Source organism: Passer montanus, unplaced genomic scaffold, assembly GCF_014805655.1.
Source record: "Passer montanus isolate IOZ18808 unplaced genomic scaffold, ASM1480565v1 scaffold52, whole genome shotgun sequence".
Taxonomy (NCBI): domain Eukaryota; kingdom Metazoa; phylum Chordata; class Aves; order Passeriformes; family Passeridae; genus Passer; species Passer montanus.
In genome coordinates, this window is record NW_024370152.1 from 4,688,963 (window position 1) to 4,695,331 (window position 6,369).

Genomic DNA, 6,369 nt, shown 5'->3' on the forward strand with positions numbered 1-6,369 from the left:
TGACAGATCGTTTCAGACTATATGAGAACCGGGTTATAGCATGAGGGTTGACAAGGATGTTCTTCTAACATGAGGTAGCCCTCCAGATGGAGGGTGATGTGTGCCTGTGCAGAATGCATTTGTTTTCGATGGCCAAGCCGTGGCTGTGAAGTAGGCTCCCTTTGGGACCTTATCTCAGATTACACCAGCTCCTAGTGCAAGTGAAGAACACCTTTCTTTGACCTTGACATTACTGGAATAAACGTTTAGAAAGCATGTAAAACCTCAAAACAAACACTCCTCTCCTTGGGAGGCAGATAAGTGAACAAACACGTGACAGATGATAGTGACGTTACTTAATGAGTGACCGATTCGCACGTATATTCTGCTCTCACTGGAGTTGTAAGTGGCCACAAAAGAAAAACAGGTCATGTTATTACTGGTGTGCCTCGTGTATTAGTGAGCAGGTCTGTAGGCGTGTGCCTTGACATAGAAGCAATGTTTGAAGATACTGGATTTCCCAAGGAAGCCCTGAACATGATGCAGAAGTCTTGCTAGAGCTTTTGAGCTTTATAAAAATTCAGTTTCAAAATTCACCTCCCACCTAAAAAGTACAAATTAATTTTTGCAACCAGCTCATAAAATCTGCCCATTGCAACATGGTGACTCTGTCTTGAGAAAGACTTTTTTGGAAAACTTTACTTGGGATTGCATGCTTATGCCTGGTAAGTGTTCACAGTCCTTATGTGAACCACCTTTCATCAAGAACAACCTTGCCACTGCCCCTCATCAGGTGGAGACAGCAGATGTCTAGCAGCAGCTCCAGGTTTGTAATGCTTGCTGAGATGTCCAACTGCATGGAGAGATAGGAAAAACAGAAACTGGTCAAACTGGTTCTGGAGGCCCTGTTAGGGGCTCCCTGATGCTGGGTCTTGCTCAGGCAGGCTATGAAGCCTGATGCAGCAGGGTGGCTTCCACTGGAAAGAGCCTTGCACTCCCATTTTTTTAATCTTCTTTCACTCCCATTTTTGTCCTAATTCCTTTTCCCCCTTTTATAGCATTTTGTGTGAAAGAATACACTGGCAATGCTGAGTACTGCATTGGAGGGAGGCCTCAGTTAAACTGGCTCCAGATGTGCTTGAACTGGCCTGGCTGTGTGCTCTGAAGAGCAAAGCCTGCCTCCTCGGCTGGGAGCAGGCACCCATGTGCCAGGCGGTGCACGTGGCTGGCTGCCACAGTTACTAACCTAGTATTAACTGCATTAATTGTGGACATAAACAGTGTTTAGTGCCAAGCATGTCACAAGCTGATTATAAAAGCTGTGGTGTAGGCAGAGTTTCAAATTGTGCTTCACTTTTAATTTCTAGCGCCCTTCCCCTCCCCTCCTATTCCCCCCTCCCCCTCTTTTTCCCCTCCCCCTCCGAAATTCCTTGAATGTGTCTCTGTATTTACCAAAATACAAATGTGTACCGAGCGGTAGAGCAGTCGTGTTGTAAATACTATGGGTACCTGCCAATGGCCGGCAGCAAATTCTCTGCAGGCGCCTGGAGTCGGGGCGGGAGCGCCGGCAGACCCCGGCAAGGGAGAGCCCCCTGCCCCCTGCCCCCCTGCCCCCCTCTCCTGTCCCGCTCCGCCGCTGGGCGCAGCTGACCTACTTTTTCTGCATTTCTCCCCACACTGCCCCGACGCCTCCCACGCGTGGGACTCGAGGGTTTTTAACCCTTGGGAGCGCAGCGCGGCTCCGCGGTGCCGGCCGGGAGCCGCGGGGATGCGCCGGGCGCGGAGCGCGGGGATGCTCGGGATGGGCTGCCCGGCTGCCTGTGCCCGCAGCACCCCCCGCCGGGCGGCGTGCGGACACGCACCAGCCGCGCTGGACCGCCGCTTCTGTCAGCTCGCCTATTGCCCTACGCTTCCCCGGGACTGCTGCGACTCGGCTCCCCCTGATTCTCCACTATTTCTCCCACCTACGAACCTTTAACAAAACAAATAATAACCGTAATGAAATATGAAGCACCTAGAATTCACAGAAATGGCGCTGTTTACAGTTCTGCACCATGCAGCCCCACCTCCCTGCAAGGGACAGGACATCAAAGCGTTTTGGAGAGGCTCTGCCCTTTGCGGCTCATGCTCTGGCACCTGGTGTGGGAAAGGCTGTATGATTATGGTGACAAAACACGTCTGACACAGCATACGCTGAGCACTGGCTTGGTGTGAAGAGCACATTGTAAGTGCTTTGTATTTGATGTGCTTAATGTGGTCAAATAGTGCTCAGTATGATATTCGGCTGATTAATTGTAACTCGCTTTTGGATTGCGCTTTGCCTCCCTGTGTTTTTAGTAAAACAATGGGTTGTCTTCTGCTCTTTTTAGAAGAATATTAGAGCAAAAGCCCTTTAGCTGCACAAAAGTCTGGAAAGGGGGCAGATAATACTTTCACATTTTTAAATATAATACTCTTTCTAGAAAGGCCAGAAGTAAAATGTTCTGGAATAAAAAAAAAAAAAGTTGCATAAAGGCCAGAAGTAAAATGTGCTGGAATAAAAAAAAAAAATTGCATTGGGTGCGCATTTTTTAACATGCAAAAATGTTTGTGTCCGTTAAAAACTGTCTCCTGGATTTTAGTAAAGATTATTAGACAACTATGGAACTTGTCAGCAAAGTGTTTCCTCAAGTATGTAAACTCCACTGAGTATACAAACAAATTGCATTCAAGTACATGAAGATAATGGCATGGTCACTTTGACTGAAAAAGTTGAAGTTCCCCTGGTGCAGCTGGTGAAACTTGGAACAAAAGTAAAACTGCTGGGAAAGGAGTTTCCTAGCAGCATGTATTTCATAGGTTCAGGACCAATGGGTGTCCATGGAGTAATCAAGCTCTGTGGTCACTGTGACCGTGGAGTAACAGCTGTGGGTCACTCTTTTGGCTGTTGTTGAAGGATAGTGGGGATGGGCAATGAACCTTGTTTCTGTTCTAGAGGAAGGCCACTTACACTGTTGGTGAGAGCATTATCTGTGTTTTGAGAATGTGTTTAGCTGTGCTCCGTTGCTTTAACACATTTCCACTGAGTGGCCACTGACCTATTTGTAGTCTGTTTTGCAAAAGTTTTACCATTTTGAGTGTGGTAAGTGGAGAGTTGCAGGGACATGAGCTTCTCCCTCCCACAAAGGAGGCACCTTCAGTCAAGCTTTGGGCTACCTAACAGTGTTGGGTTATCCTTAACTAATGTCATATTGTCCTGCTCTTAAGGGTAATAAATAAATAAATAAATCCCCTCCTGACTGGCAGATCTTTCAGCAGCCTTGATAAGAATAACTGCCATGTGTCTGCGATAAGGCTGTGGTCCTTGGCAGCACTTTAGGGTACTGTTCATGAGGAACTACTGGGGTAGTTCCTGGAAAAGCTGGATTTTATAGAGGGATTACAGGTATTTGTTCATCTAAATGAAGAATGCTGCTGGTTCTCCCATGTCTTTCTCAAAACAGTATGAATATTAGGTTGCAAATGGCTGTAGAAGTATAAATTAGAAGGACTACAGAGTACTGCCAGTGAAACTCTCTACCTCCTTTGCAGCTGTCTTTGAGTAACTATCCTGGTTACCAGATGGTTCAGTCAGGGTTTGTTTCTCTTGTTTGTTTTCAAAGAGCTGTATGCAAATTGCAGTGAGCAAATTCTTTGTTAAGGGACAAAGAATTTCACTTTACACAGGGAGTCGGGAGTCAATTTTAAGTACCCATGAAAGCAGAAACATGACAATTCTGTAAAGTTATTGGTAGACAAAAACATCTAAGCTCAACTTTAGTGATCAGTTACTATCACAGAGTGATTTTTAGCTTTTTTTTAACAAAAAGAAGTATTTCTTTACATCATTAATGATTAAGTTGAAAAGTAAGTAATGACTTCAAAAGTTGGTCTTAGTTTCAGAGTTCATAGGATACACTTACTAAGGCAAATTTTTTCCATGTTTTTAGGTTAACCCAGAGAATCTGTGGTGTAGAGAGTAAAAACGATGTTGAATGAGTGCCACCAAGTGTCTTCTTGAAGAATATGAAAGTCCAAGTCTTTAGTGGGAGCAAAAACCAGACTGCACTACCATTAAGTTCTTTAATTTTGAGTGAGACATCACAGAGAATCATCATCACAGTGAATTCTGTTAGAGTGAGAGGAGTTGCGATTATTATTCCACTTAAGTGCAAGAGCAGACTCTGGATAAACGTGAATATATGTAGTAGAGGCAGAAAAAAAGATGATGCTGGGTATCCTTCCTGTCTGTCTCTCTGTTCCATTTTGCTTATCTTCTGAGTGAGTGCTCAGCGTTGACGCTGGACTGACTGTGTCTGTGCTGTGCTGTGTCAGATGACGGTATGATACACCTTATCTTTAGCTGGTGTGTGTCACAGGACTTCCTAACAGGCAACATATGTTACAGATCTGGCTGTTAACTCAGTTTTGGCCCTTCTTCTACTATTGATCCCAGTGCTGACCATATTAATAGCTGCCATGGCGGCAAGACTGAGACTTGTGTGTATGAATGTCAGAGATTCAACAGAAGAAAAAAGCTAGGTGTTGTCAAATATCCTCCAAGACGGTTTCATCCTGAATTCCTGTTCCTGAAGATTAAAAGTTCCTGAAGGATCTTTAGATTTGCTGTTAATACACAAGAGTGATTCTAAAGAAGGAAGATTTGTATCAGTCTTACAACTTTCTGAACTTTTTTGATTCAAGAGATAGATACCCAAGCGTGTTGAAGCTCCTGCTGCATTTCTCTATGCTGTATGTTGGGGCAAAAGAGTGATGCCAAAAAGCCATTTCACGTTCCACACAAGAATAGCTGCTCCTTGTCATGCTGGAGTTCATTGCCTGAAATTCCAGGCTGCAGCCAGAAAGCACGTCCAAAGCAGCTACACAAAGAGTTGTGGTGGGCGGCAAACTTAGTATCTCTCCTCAGAAATGTGAAGTGCCTTTTGTTATTGTTAAACAGCAGAAGGGGAGTAGACTAGGACAAGGGTTTAGCCAAAGAGACTGTTTATTGCAGGGTTTTGGTAATGTACTTATTTGGACAGAAATAGTTTATGTCGTGAAATGTGCTGAAGCCTGCATACAGAAATTGAATTTTTTTTCCTGGAATATATTTATTTATAGATAAACTGATCAGTCTGTAGTACATGGCACCCATTAAACTTGGAGGAGTGCCAGGGAGCAAAGTGAGCACCATATATTTTGGGGACTCTGGGCAGTGAGCAGGCACAGAGTCCCTGTTTAATCAGCAGTCCATTGTATGTCTCAGGGCTTTCCACAGAAGTTAATGGGTGAACAGACTTCTGCTGGCACAATTTTTCCAATGTAGCACTCTTTGTTCTGCTGTGTTTTATTATTTCACTATAAATTAACTTAGAAGAGTCAGGTTTACCATTGTCTGAGCATGCTGTGAAAAAACTCACCTTTGAAACTGTATATTACTCTTCTTTGTGTGATGAAGGATGGAACTGCAAAGTACAGTGACAGGCACCAACATATTGTCCTTGAATTATTTGGAAGGACTTCCACTATTTGTATGGGTGGTGTATATTTTGTGGTACCTATTGTGCCCAAAGGGGGCAACTCTCAAGGGATTTGCTCTCACTACATGTAAAATTCGTGCTGTTGATTTGGTACTCACCAGTATGCAAGGTTATCTAGGCACCACTGTGTGGTGTGCTGGATAACTAGACTGCCCTCTGTGTGTTGGTAGGCAAAACTAAGTGCTAGATGTATACAAACAAGGTGAGGAGTACCTTTGGAGGCTCAGATAAATCTCTAAGCTTTTGTTTCATCAAAATTAACTTTCTATAACAGATTGTTAAGTAATTAGTTGTCCTTTTCCTCTTGTGCCCTTCCCAAGCACAATAGACAAAGTTATCAGTATTCTTGCCAGTAATTCACCTATTATCTCAGTTTAAAAGTATTTCATTGTTTCATGGACAGTTTTTAATATACTGGAGAATGTTCCTGTCAGGCTGTGATATCTGGGCATGATCTCACCATTCATTCAAGAGGAAAAAGAAAAGCTTCTTCTCTGAAATTGCCAACCTTACTACAGCTTTAAAAGCACTCTTTGGGGAGCTGAATAAAAGCAAACTAAAATGTGTTGCTAAGGAACAAATCCAGATGCTTCCAGAACTTACCAAAAAAAAAAAAAGGCACAAGGACACACCTACTAAATTGGAGTAATGATTTGCAAAAGGAAATTATCAGAGAGATATTCTATTATCTACCAGTGCTAGTTTACTAAATAAGGAAATAGTAAGAAAATTAGAGCTTGGAGAACCAGTATAATTAATAAACATGAATGAAGAGGCTCTCTAGAGGAAAAAATTTGCACAGGACCTGAATTTATAGTAAACATTCTATTTT

The 6,369-nt window shown here is 43.3% G+C and overlaps 1 long non-coding RNA gene across 1 annotated transcript; it reads left to right on the forward strand.

Annotated features, from left to right (window-relative positions):
- Nucleotides 1–1,588: 1,588 nt before the first annotated feature.
- LOC120509446 lies at nucleotides 1,589–6,154 on the forward strand. Its single transcript, XR_005629272.1, has 2 exons — nucleotides 1,589–2,203; nucleotides 3,948–6,154. It is a non-coding gene; the product is annotated as an uncharacterized LOC120509446 (long non-coding RNA).
- The last annotated feature ends 215 nt before the right edge of the window (nucleotides 6,155–6,369 follow it).